The sequence below is a fragment of the Lissotriton helveticus genome, chromosome 12 (assembly GCF_964261635.1).
Source record: "Lissotriton helveticus chromosome 12, aLisHel1.1, whole genome shotgun sequence".
Lineage (NCBI taxonomy): Eukaryota > Metazoa > Chordata > Amphibia > Caudata > Salamandridae > Lissotriton > Lissotriton helveticus.
The window spans coordinates 339160808-339175220 of NC_136073.1; positions in this window are offsets into that span (position 1 = coordinate 339160808).

The following is a 14413-nucleotide window of genomic DNA, read 5'->3' on the forward strand; positions in this document are numbered from 1 at the left end:
TACAATATCCTGTTCTATTTCAGATGATTGGGCCATTTAGACAGTTAACCTCTTCGATGCTTGTTAAGGCACAGTGCAGCTGCACTTATGACGAGCTGAGCTCGTCACAGCCGTTGGAACGTACGCACGTGGGGATCATTTCCCCGCTGTGCTGAATGTTCGAAAAAAGGTGTGGCTGTGATGAGCTCAGCTCGTCATGAGTGCAGCTGCACTGTGCCTCATGCCGAGCTGAGCTCGTCACAAGCACAGCGGCGCCGCGCACAGCCCCCCTCCCCCTGCACAGCGGGGGGAAAATAACCCCACAGCGAAGGGGTTAAAAGAATGATGTGTGATTTGCAGGCATATGCTACTTTAAATAATGAAGATCCTTAGTTGAATTGAGCAAACTACAAAGAAATGTATTGCTATCATAACTAGGCACATTATGTCAAACATAAGACTAGCTATCCTCAAGAAATTAACAATTACACACAATGGGAACATGGTGAAGCTACGCCTTCTGAGAGCCATTCTAATTTCTTAAAGAAATTCTATTACTGTGAGAGTGCTGACAGGTCACACCCTACAGCCTTCTATTTCACACAGAAGTGCCATCAGCTTCTTAAAAAATCTGTTTACTACCAACAAGTTTATTTACTCCACTAAGTTTAGTCGAAACCTGGCTATTCAAGTATATAAATGTTGGAATGCAAACATTGATGAGAAAAGAATTTGGTGAACCAAATTCTGGCAAATTCAAGGTAAGGTAGTCTTATTTAGAGCCTGTATAAAACCAAAAGAAACAATCTTTCTAATCAAAACTAACTAGTAGATAACTTTTCTGGGATTCATAACAATAAAGGATTTAAAGAAACCTTCTATTCAAAAAGGGATTTTTACTATATTCAATAATTGTCAATTTCGAATGATACAGAATGGAACCTATAGTTCAACGCAATTCTCTGTTGAAGGTTTGGCCTTATGGCTCTATGATTCTAAAACATACACGCAACGTTTCCTTTCCAATACTCCTGGACCCAAACTTAATCGTCCTCATCCATGCTAAAATGCATAAACATCTATAGTGGTTACCACGTACAGTATAGGCAAGTTGTGCCTATGATGGCCTATGATGGCCAGAGCACTTTAGTCTCTCAGCTGTGATAGAACACTTTTCCTCCATTAATGTAAGATTGGATTTGTTTACTTTCATCTGTGACCACTTCCTCAAAGAAATAAAAAAAATTCCTTGCCACAGGAATATAAGCAATCTATAATGCAGAACATAAATATTTCGAAAGAGAAGCTGCAGAAAAAAGTAGGCAAATAGATCAAGCACACATGCAAACAAGTTTATACAGTTATCAACAATGGAATGCACTCGCTTTACGAAATAGCATACTTATTAAATCACAATTTGTTCTCAGCCTTAGACCTCATGAAAAGAGATCTGAAATTCTAACAGCACAGGCAGTTCAGTTAAGAGCAATTATACAACTAAATTGGGAATTACAAACACTTAGATCAGATTTTGGTACATTGCAGAAATCTTCTTGGACACTCCCTTCTGTGTGACAACATATCTTTGCACGGAATGTGTAGTGCTTTTAATGCAGGGGTTAACTGGTATCTTATTAGTTTCCCCCTGTCATTTATTCTCATACATCATGAACTTTTAAATAATGGCTCATATTTGTCTTTAACAAATGTTACTTGCTGTGGGCTGTAACCTAGCCAGCCATACCTGATAACAGTCTCAGAAACACTGCAGTGTTTTAGAAGGACCTTGTATCCTCTGCCTAGAAATGTTACTAGGAATATCCCTTAGCCTAGTATAAGCATGAAATCTATGTGCTTTGGCAATTTTAATAAACTATTGACTGTTCTTTTACAAAAAGAAGTTCCTTTAACTTCAGCGGTTGAAGTTTATAATCTGCAGACAGCTGGGACTGCTTCAGAAATCTAGTGGCTGTTACTCACACAATACCTGACACATTCTGCAATCGTGCAAACAAAATTTAATTATTCTGTAACAACTTGTGTTGTGCATCTTTTTAAGGATAATGAATCTGATCTACTGGCTGGATTTAAAGCAGTATTTTGGCTGATTCAGTCATTTCTGTTCTCTGTTCATCTCTGTTCTCCAGCCTTTTTGGAGGATTTATGATTATAATACTAATACTGCTAATTGGCAGTGGTAGCATCATAGTTCTCCTGTTTTGCCAAGGAAATGTACTGTATGGAGTGCTCATATCCAAAGGAAAACAGTTTCAGAGAGACTCAGGCACTCTACATGGGACATGCCTTGCTATCTAGGCTTAGAGAGCACTAGATGCTCACATTTGGCAAAGTGAATGCTACACGGTTGGAACGGCTGTGACAGCCCCAGTCAAGCGAAAACAAACAGTAACTCCGCTTCCAGCAGGCGGGAACAGGAAAACTACTACAGCTCACTGGAAGTGAAGTTTTCATCTTTTTTCCTGACTGCTGTCAATCGGGCAGGAAAACAGATGACAGAATTGCTCCCACACTCAAGGAGCAACATTTTTTCTGCCCCCCTATGTGTTGGAGCAATGTCGGCTCCTGCTGGCGGTTGGGAGCAGTCAGGGATCGTGGGGGCATTGAGGCTCCCATCGCGGTTCCCAATCTAGTACACTGGGCACCTTGGGTGGACTCCAGGGCTCCCAGGAGCAAGAGGCCAGGCCCTCAGGGATGGAGTCCCTGGGGAGCAAATTGGCCCAGGGTAGCGGCCTCCCTCCAACATTGTATTTTGGCTGGGCAATTGGGGCCCTGGTGCTCATTTTACAGAAATTAAACCTCAATGGGAAAGACACAAATATAAACATAGCAGGGCCCTCAGTTGAAGCTTCATTTCTGTAAAGGACAAATAATACTAACTTCCTGGCCTTGGCAGAGGCAAAGTAAGTGTGTTTACTTGGTAGTTCCACATTGAAAACGATCTAAAATATTTGGTGAAGGTGTATGCATCAGTGGTCTCTCAGATTGCAATCTGTAGTGACTGTGAAGAGTAGATTCTTTTTTGGCGTCTCCTGGTGAGAGCAGAGTCCATGGTTCTTTCTTTAAATGACTATTAGTATTCAAATGTGCAAAATTACCTGAAGCTATGCCCATTTGGCCCGTCCATCCACCTTAGTAGTATTCAGAGGTCCTCCCGCCTTTTTCCAGGATGATAGACACTTTACCAAAAGTCTGCCCAATGCGATTCCTGATGATTTTGGTGACGCCTTCATGATGATAAAGAATATATGGGCATCGCCACCAAACAAAGAAGAACTTGTTTAATATGGCTAAGAGGAAGAACGCCTGTTTGGTGGAGATTCATCTCTTTGTAGTCTCATTGTCTTGTATAGGAACATTCCTATTATCACAGATTTCTGGATGAAGACGCAAGAGGAACAGTCGCATTACAGAAATGCACACAAGGTTGTTAGAGATATTTCCTCATGGTTCATTACACAGCTGTAGTGTGGAATACACACTAGACATTTACCCAACGAGGTAGTACTGGCTGGTTAACCAGCAGAAAGTACCCTGGTTGGGTAGATATTTGTGCAAAGCAATGGACTCTTTTTGTATAAAGGTGCAAGTGAGTTTCCATTCTGGTACAGCCACTCAGACAGCTACTGATACACCCATACATATACTCAAACACCTACTCACATACCCATCCTGCCACTCTCACATCTACTCACAGACCCAGTCACTCACACACACACTCACTCACCAACCAACACATACAGCTACTCACACATCTACTCACACACCCACAAAACCATCCACACACCTATTCACGGACCCAGACAGCACTCACACACCCACTCACAGACCAATACAACAACTAACAAGCCCACTCACTGACCTATACAGCCACTCACACACCCACTTTCAAAGGTTACAGGTTACACTTAGGAATTCTTTTTTTGAAACCTTTAGAAATCCAATAAAAAAAACAAAGGCTAGAAAATAACATTTAAAAAACCTTAGAAATTCACTGAAAAAGGTTACAGGGACGTTAAAATTAGGAAATACAATTTAAAAAACTTGGAACTTCACTGAAAAAAACAAAGCTTACAGGGCATTATAGTTAGGCTCAGATTTGACTTGTGAAATTGAGCAGTTACCTGAGCTAACTATAACTTACAACCGCCCTTACATACCACATCACTCATGACATGGTCAGTGATATCACTGATGACATCACTAATGACATATTAAATTACATCACTGAGTACATCATCAACAGAGCCACTCACACACTCACTCACACCTATGCACAATCTCTTATACAACCACTAATACACCCAGAGAAGCATGCAGATACCCATTCACAGACCCATGCACTCACTCACATACCCACGCACTTAACCATAGAGTCACTCACACACCTGCTCACTCACTTAGGTTGGCACTCATAGAGCCACTCACTCACCCATAGAGATACTCACACAGCCACTCACTCACCCATATAACAAATCACATAGCCACACACTCACCAGTATAGCTACTCACATACCTACTTTTTCAACCATGCAATAACTCATACAGCCTGTCATAAAGGCATAATCTGCGCTCATGCAAACACTCACACAAACATCACTCTCCAATACAGCCACTTACACATCAACTCACTTAACCAAACACCCATCCAAACAGTCAAACTCTCAGCAATATAATCAGCCATACACCCATTCACCCACCCACACAGCCACTCACACAGCCACTCAGTTGCTGATTTAGCGACTCACAAAGCCATACACTCACCCATAGAGCCACCCACACAGCCATGCATCCACCTATATAGCCACTCACACACCCACTCTCTCTTTAATACAGCCATTCTCATAGCCATACAACCACTCACATAGCCATAGCCTCACCCATACAGCTACTCAGACACCTATTTATTCACCCACAAAGCGACTCAGACACCCACTTACTCACATATACAGCCACTCACACACCTTCTCACTTACCAATATAGCATGCACACACCCAGTCATACAGACATACAGCCACTAAGACACTGAGTCACCAATGAAGCTACTCACACTCCCTCACACATATAACCACTAGCACAATCACTCAATTGCCCATACAAATACTCACATGCCCACTCACTTAGTCATACAAATACTAATACATATACTCTCTCACCTATTCAGTCACTGTCACAAGTGCACACTCATCCACACAGCGGCTCTCATACTTGCTCACTCACCCACCCTTACAGCCACTGACACACTCACTTACTGATCTATACAGTCACTCAATCAGCCTCTCACTCACCCACAGAGCAACTTAGACACCCAGTTACTCACCCATACAGTCACACACACAGCCACTCGGTCACCCATACAGCCACTCACACACCCTTTAATCCACCCAGACATCCATTCACAGAGCCACTAACTCACCCATACAGCCACTGACACTGGAACTCACTCATGAATGCATCTACCTATATATCCACTCACTTATCCATACAGCCACTCACACAACCACTCACTACAGCTACTCAAACACCCACTTATTCATCCATAGAGCCACTTGCACACCCAGTCACACATCTAAATAGTCGCTCAGGCACCCACTCACATACGGATACACACAGTCACAAAGCCACTCTCATAATATTAGTTATCAATAGTATCACTCATTAGCAGTACACAAAGTATGCTAGTTTAACTTTTGTGGTACCTTGGTATATGTGTTTAACACTCATAAACTTTTTCAAAACACTTACAATCGCTAGGCGATGTCATCAGTGATGTAATTTGAGATTACGTCAGTGAGGACATCAGTGATGTATCCGACCATGTGACGAGTGATGTAATATGTGAGGTCATAAGCAGTGCATTGTTAGGGCATAAGTTATTGTTAGCTTGTATATCTATTATTGCTGAAATTGATGTTGTACAAGTGAAATCTGAGCCCAACTATAACATCCCTGTAATCTTTGGTTTATCAGTGAATATATATGTATGTCCTACTGGCAGACACCAGTAAGTGGTTAAAGTTAGGACCTACTTTCTAGAGGAAAAGCATTTGTTGACCTGTCTATATCTTTGGTGCCGTCTAAACAATCTTCATAACATTTTCCAAAAAGACCATGCAGAAAGGTGGCTGATGGCCCAGCAAGTGACCTTTTTGTAAATTGGTGTAAATCTGTTCACTAGTTATTGAATTATTAAAAGAAATCCAATTTTGAATATCTAGGGACGCATATCCTTCGCAACGCCTACACGGAGTTTCATAGACTCTTGGGCCAGGAAAAGTGCTGTGATTGACTGGCCACAACCTGTGAAGAAAGTTGCAGCTGCCTTTTTGTAAACCGGGACAGTGTCCAGGGGATGAGTTTTGAGACTAAATAGTATAGAAAGTGTCAGGATAGAGGTACCTGACCCTATGGGTGCATTGTAGAAGCTTCTGAGGGGACGCTTCTGAGTTTTAAACAATCACAAAAATGTATTTTTTACCAGGTGGTTGTAGTCACAAACCAGTCATGATGCTCAGAGTCATGATTCCTTTTAAAAATATACATTCACACATTCAATCACACAATATTGCATGTACTCACAGACCCACACAGCCACTCACAGACACACTCAAACACTTATGCACCCATTTACAGACCTACTGAGAGTCATGCACCCACTCAGAGACTCATGGACCCACTCACAGACCTACTCACAGACTCATGCACACACTCAGAGGTGAACTCAAAGACACACAAACTGTCACAGAATCACTCAGAGACACATGTACCCACTCACAGGCCTACTCAGAGACTCGTGTATCTACTCTGAGACCTACTCAGAGACTCATGCACCCACTCACAGACCAACTCAAATACCTATGGACCCACTCAGATAGTCACACACCCACTCACAGACCCACTCAGAAACTCATGCACCTGCTCACAGACCCACTCAGACAATTGTGCACCCAGTCAGAGACCCACTCAGAAATTTATGCACCCTCCCATGGACAAACTCAGAGACTCATGCACTCACAGACATAATCAGACACTTGTGCACCTATTCATCAACCCACTCAGACACTGACACACCCATTCACGGACCCGCTCAGAGACTCATCCACACACTGACTGGCCCTCACGCACGCTCCCAGTCACAGACTCACTCGGGGACTCATGCGCCCACACACATACCTACTTAGAGTCTCATATGACCACTCACAGACCTACTCAGACACTTATGTATCCACTCACAGACCCACTCAGAGCCACCCACCTTCTCACAAACCCACTGAGACACTCACACACCCCCTCAGAGACTTATGCACTCACTCAGAGAATGATGCACCCACTCAAAGATTGACTCAGAAACTCATGCATTCACTCACAGATCCACTCATACAATCATGTTCCCACTTGCAAACTCACTCAGATTCATTCACACACTCACAAAACCAATCAGAGACTCATTAAGCCACTCATAGACCCACTTAGAGAGTAATGCACACACTCACAGAGCCAATCAAACACTCATGCACACACTCATAGAGCCACTCAGACACTCAGGTACACACTGAGAGACCCAGTCAGAGGCTGATACACCAACTCACAGATCCACTCAAATACTCATCTACCTCCTTACAAACCCATTCAGACAGTCATGTACCAACTTACAAACCCACTGGGACTCTCCTATACCCAATCACATACCCACTCATACTGTCAGGCACACACTCAGAAACTAATGTATACACTCAGTGACCCACTGAGAGACTTCTGCACTCACTGATACACATATTTAGACACTCACAAAACTACTCACAGAGTCATTGGCACATTCATAGAGTCAAACTCGGAGTTATAAATCTTAAATATCATGTTGTGCAATAAATTCCTGCTTTTGCTTTGTGGATCCGTGATGGAGTCATGACTCCGAGAATTTGTTTTAAGCTTATTGGGTGGCTCTTAGAAGAGCCTTTGGGTATATTGTGTTTAGATGTTAACTACAAATAAAACAGGATACAGTCTTTCAAGTTGTCAAGGAATATCCTGCTGCGTTTGCCATAGCAATGTACTCCATTGCTCCTATATATATGCTCCATGTCAAATCACAAGTTGTTGTTGTAGATGGGCCCCATGTTGTGGTCTCTAAAGAATGGAGAAACAGTCTTATTAACATGCTCCTGGCTTTGTCTATTTCTGGACAGAATTTGTCTGACCATTTTCATTTCTGCATTTGGCAAATGTTGGAAAATACTAAGGTAGTACAAAGGAAAAGTGCATTAATTGGCTACGGTTTCCTATATTTCTATTTCCAGCCCTACCCCAGTAAGAGTACCTAGGTCATTGTCACCAAAGTGCACAATTAAGGCAACTGGATGTTGGCAATCTACAATGCCTATCAACCAAAAACAGCAATTGCTGCCACTTTAACCCTCTGTGTTAAGTCCAAATAATATCCACATTAGGCAATCTCAAGTCCCTGTCATTGCCACTCTTTCTAGCAGCCTCTCTGATCCAAAAATATAGCTATGGCCCACAATCCACATTCAAACCATTTTGAAGGAAGGAGCAGTAGCACACAGGAGAATACAGCAGCTGAATGTTGTGGTTGGTAGAATGCAAGACAGTAAAAATGGAGGAGTGGAACTGGTTTAAGAAAAGGACATATTTGTTTGGGTGATGTAATTCATGAGGTAGCTGAAAATAAGAAGCGATTTTGTAGGTAAGGTTAGTAGATTTGTGATTGGCTCTGGATAAATGTAAGAGAAGTAATTCTATTCTATTTATGCTTACATTTTCAAACAGTCAACCGTACCTGTTACATTTAAACTTAAAGCTGGGAAGCTCTGTTTAGAAGATGCTGTGAACTTCTGACTTACCGGTACAGTAGAGTTTTTTGAACAACGTTGATATGGGAAATGAGATAAAGCAATGTGGGGAAGTATTCCAAATACACTATAATTTAGAACTAGAAAACAGAGTACATTTGAGACAGTATATGACTGTTAAATATCAATTTCCTAATTCAGTAGTATGATAGGATTTCAAATGCAGTTGAAAAATTATAGCACTATCATTGTAAATGCTTTATCGGACTTCCATATGGAATTTACATGGGGGCGGCTCTGGATGTCGCAACAGATTCACAAATCCACCCACTGGCACTACCAGACTGGACTTTTTATTAGGAGAGTGTGCAAAAGTTAACTTAAACTGGACAATGAAAACTGGTTTACAAACAGGAAAAAAGTTAGGGAACATTTTGATTTGCTAAGTACATCAATATCAGTGGAAAAAGAGAGGGACAAATTGCCATTGCTGGTTCTTTCTTACAGTGAGTGGTACTTATCACTATATTCAAATTTGACAATCAACATAGCAAATTGAAAGGTATGTTAAAATGAGGAAATTAATATTGTATACATAAATAAATCGAGAAACTTATAATAATTCAATATATGAAGTGAAGTGCTTATGGAACCAGTCAACCATTTAACAATAACAGATATAAGGATGTCAACAGCCTAATATTTAGGAGTTTGGAGAATGAAACCGCCACTAAGAAAACGTGTTACGTTCTAAGTGATGTAGTTGGAATTAGGTGGTGACAAGTGTGTTTGAGGTCAAGTGAATATTTTTTTGCTGTACAATTAGTTTCTTACCTTATTTAAAATTGGCATATTTAAAAATGTTGTAAGGCGTAAATGTTGTAAGGTGTAAATGTTGTCAATGGTGTAGGTAAGAGTTGTTGTTTCAAGTTTAAGTTACTTGTCCATTTACAGACCCATAAGTCCAGTTATAGATCCAGTCTCCATCCTTACCAGTACAGAGATACCAATGTATAGTACGATAGAGCCACCAGTACCCCAACTCAGATAGTGACAGTAGAACGTAAACATTCAATCACATACAGTTCCGATGTATCCAGCAATACCAGAGGCCCTTGTACACACAGTGTAATACCTGGAATCATACTAACATAGCCAGCAAGCATTTCACAGAGCTCTTTACATATAGTTTGAAAGTATCATAGAGTAACTAAGACACCCAGACATATAGTAACATATTTACTAACGTGTACAATAACACACTCACATAGATATTGAGATACTCCCATAAGTATGTGCTGGGGAACTGGCACTAACAATACATCCATCCAGACAATAACGCCTTTAGAGTTCACAATCAAAACATATTGATAACCCTTCATGTCCTCTTCTATTACATGTAATTTACTCCTGAGACAGTGTGTAGGTATGCTATACGGCAGGGACCCTAGAGCTTAAATGATAAGAGATGCTGCACAAGTTTGATTGATTTACATGCAGACTACCAGACTCATATGTCCAGTAATAGATGCACTCTTCTATCTATACTGGAACTCACATACATATAAATAACAGGAAAGAACCACTAATATACCTAGTCAAACAATGACAGAAACACTTAAACAATCTCTTACACACACACACACACACACACACACACACACACACACACACACACACACACACACACACACACACACACACACACACACACACACACCCACACACACACACACACCCACACACACACACATATTTATTTCCCGTACTCCCTAATCTGCAATGTCTGTCCCCCAGCGCCTTGGGGTGGCCTTATTTTTAAGTATATTGCACACACACTTAAAAGTCTGGGAAAAAACACCCTGCCATCAAATTGAGGCAGTGCTAAGTTTGCAATAATAAATGTAAGTATAAAACTAAATTCATTTTTGCGTAAAATTTTAATAGAACAGCAGGGCTTCTTTAAGGGAGGCAGAAACACAATTTTTAGGTCAAAGCCTACCAAACAGCGGAGTTCTCTGGTAACGAAAAGACTTCTTGTGGGCATTCTGAAAGCTTCCTGGGAATTCATTTCAACCATTGCTTACCATTAGTTTTGTGGCTTGTAGCTCACATTTTCTGGCTTTCTATTTGCTGGCTTTATTTGTTTCAGGCTGTCCAGCATGTCTTCATTGCTCCTGTGAAGCAAACCTTGTTCTCCATCCCTCCTTGTATACGCCCACACAGCCCTTTAAATTTAAATTAAAATTATCTCGTCACATTTGCTGTAGCTCAAAACAGAGGTATAGCTCTGTCTTGCAAGGTAGCTTGGTGTATACGTTTCTTTCACTGACTTCAAAGTGAGAGGATTTATGTGACAATCTTGTCAGGTACTGGGAAAGAAAAGGATTTTTTCTAGCACACAACAAAATGTAAATGTCTTTAATAAACTGTGCAAATATTTCAGAATATATCCGAATTATGAAAGCACAAACAAAGCACATTTTGTTTTGTAATTTAGAAGTGTGATGTGATGGAAACAAATGTTTTAATGTGAGCAAAACAAATCAGTACTGTAGGTGATGCCATTTCGACACACTGTGTGCTGTATAGTTTTATTAGTAAAACTGTATGTGCATATGTAATTGTCATTTCAATTGAAAATGTGTTGTCGGTAATGGTAGTGCGCTACTTCATCATGCATACTCAACGCTACACCACTACACTCTACAACACTCTACTCAACGACACAACACTCCACTCCACCACACACAGCGCTATGCTACTTCACACTAGGCCACTCTATGACACTCCATTCTACAACACTCCATGCCGCTTTACTGCACTCCACACCACTCCACTCCTTCGCTCTATGCCACTCTACTATACATACTTAACTCTATGCCAATACACTCTACAACACTTTACTCCACTCTATGCCCCTCCACTATACTCTCTTCCTCTCTAGGACCCTCTTCTTTACTCCACTCTACTCCACCTTATGTCACTCCGCTCTATGACACTTGACTTAACTCCACTCTACTCTACTCCACTTCACTCCAATCTATGTCATTCTATCCTACTCTGGAGTACTCTATGCCACAATACACCAGTCCACTCTATGCCACTTCACTCTAGACAACGCATCTCTATTCTAGGCCACTCCTCTCTATGACTCTACACCACTCTATGCTACTCCAATCTATGACTGTACTCCACTTTACGCCACTTCGTGAAACTCTACTCTACTCCACAACACTTTCTTCCACTCTATGCACCTCCACTCTACTTCGCTCTACTCCATGGCACCCTACCCCACGCCACACTACTCCACTCTTTGCCAATCTATACCACTCTACACCACTAACATTTAGTCATGCCGAACAACAGCCACGCTGGTGTACAACATGGCTAAAACACATTGACAAAGCCAATAGCTCTTGCATGGGTGAGACCTGTTGGCTTTGCCAATGGTTGTCACCCCCAGCAGCCTCTGCTTCATTTCAGACCACAGTGATGCAAAGTTGTTTCTCAGACTTCGAAGGAGGACTTCTAGAAATGTAATTGTTATGGGTGCCTAATTGCCCTTCAAATTAATAGGGTGGGACCTCAATAACATCCAATCCGCTTGTTTGACTTTCTTGTACATCTCTTATTTCTGCAAGGCTAGCTAGTGAAATGTACCTGACCGCCTGTTTTATTAATGCTGAATGCAGCATTGATGATGTGATCTGTTTCAGTTTGCAAATGCAGTGCCCTTTTCTCCTAACATCTGACTTCAAATCCCAGCACCACTTGGGCCAGCAGGCTAGCCCGAGGTGAAGTGATCTGGTCTCCCAGGCGTTCATAGGCTACAAATACTTGCAGATGCCATCTGCCCCTGCCCCTTCTTCCCTTTCCTCCATCCCTGAAACCTGCTACCTGACAGCTATCTCCTCACAGCACAGCACATGCCATATCACCAGCTCTGCCACTTCAGGGTGGAGGATGAAACATATTTGCTGGAAGGCCGAGGCAGAGGGAGAAGCATGTCTTCATTCTCCATCATCTTGGTCACAACTTAGAGCTTTTTGATGGAAAGTAGAACTGCATAACTGTTGTCTGTTGTTGGGAGAGGGCTGTAGCTTGGACTCTGTCACACGTTTCAGCCTAGGCTGAGAGCATTTAAGTTTATAATTAATCAAAATACTGCAGGGTGTCATTTGTGTGATTTTCCTATAGATTTAGATGTCTGTCACTGACAACACTTTTTTGTGTTTGCATATGGCTGTGTCTAAATTAGGCTGGCATAGTGAGCAAAAGAACGATGGATTAAACCCAGATCTGTGACTGGGGGTGGGTGGTTGAAAAGATTTAGCACTCCGTCCATCATCTTGTTGTATTTGCTATGTTCACCCTAAGTGGTCAAGGGTATGCCCAGATGCGAGTCCCTTTCTCGCTGTGTCACTGGATTCAAGCTAGCCTGGCTGATGAGGGGTGAAACCCTGAAACCAGTCCCAGGATGCTTGTTTCCGGTCCAGGGAGGACATAGCCTGGCAGTTCGGGCTGAACTGTTCCCATGAAGAACAGGGTCAAGACCACCGTTCCCTCTAGGTCGCGCGGGCGCACCTTCCCTCACGCTAGCACGCACCGCCTCGTGTGGAGCGCGCACACAGGACGTTGCGCGAGAGAGTCGCGCCGCCGGCCGCTTGAAAGAAGCGAGCGGAGTGAACATGAGGCACATGAGGAGCGCAGGTAAGCAGGTGGGGGGCTGGTGGGGCTTGTGGCTATGTGGGAGCGCGGGGCAGACTGTGGCCTTTTGTTTAAGTTTTGATGTTAATCGGAGCTCCTTCACTTCACTTAAACAAAAGGTCACAGTCTGCCCCGCGCTTTACTAACAAAAGCATAGTCAGTTTCCAAACACAGCGCGTACTTTAGCACACGCTGTGCTTGGAAACTGTCTCTATGCTTTTGTTAGTAAAGCGCGGGGCAGACTGTGGCCTTTTGATTAAGTATTGCTGTTAATCGGAGCCCGTAAAGGGGCTCCAATCAACAGCAATACTTAAACAAAAAGCCACAGTGGGCAGTCAGAAGGTAGGGGCCACAGGGTGCACAGCGGCTGGGGAAATGAGTGGAACAGAAGGCAAAAGGGGCAAAAAACAAGGAAAAATACGAGTGGAACAGAGGGCAGAAGGGCACAAAAACGAGTGGAACAGAGGGCAGAAAGGACCAAAAACGAGTGGGACAGAGGGCAGAAGGGCACAAAAACGAGTGAAACAGAGGGCAGAAAGGCACAAAAACGAGTGGGACAGAGGGCAGAAGGGCACAAAAACAAGTGGAACGGAGGGCAGAAAGGCTCAAAAACGAGTGGGACAGAAGGCAGAAAGGCACAAAAACGAGTGGGACAGAGGGCAGAGAGCACAAAAACGAGTGGAACAGAGGGCAGAAAGGCACAAAAACGATTGGGACAGAGGGCAGAAGGGCACAAAAACGATGTAACAGAGGGCAGAAGGGCACAAAAACGAGTGGGACAGAGGGCAGAAAGGCACAAAAATGAGTGGGATAGAGGACAGAAAGGCACAAAAAACGAGTGGAACAGAGGGCAGAAAGGCACAAAAAACGAGGGAAAAGCGAGTGGAAAAGAGGG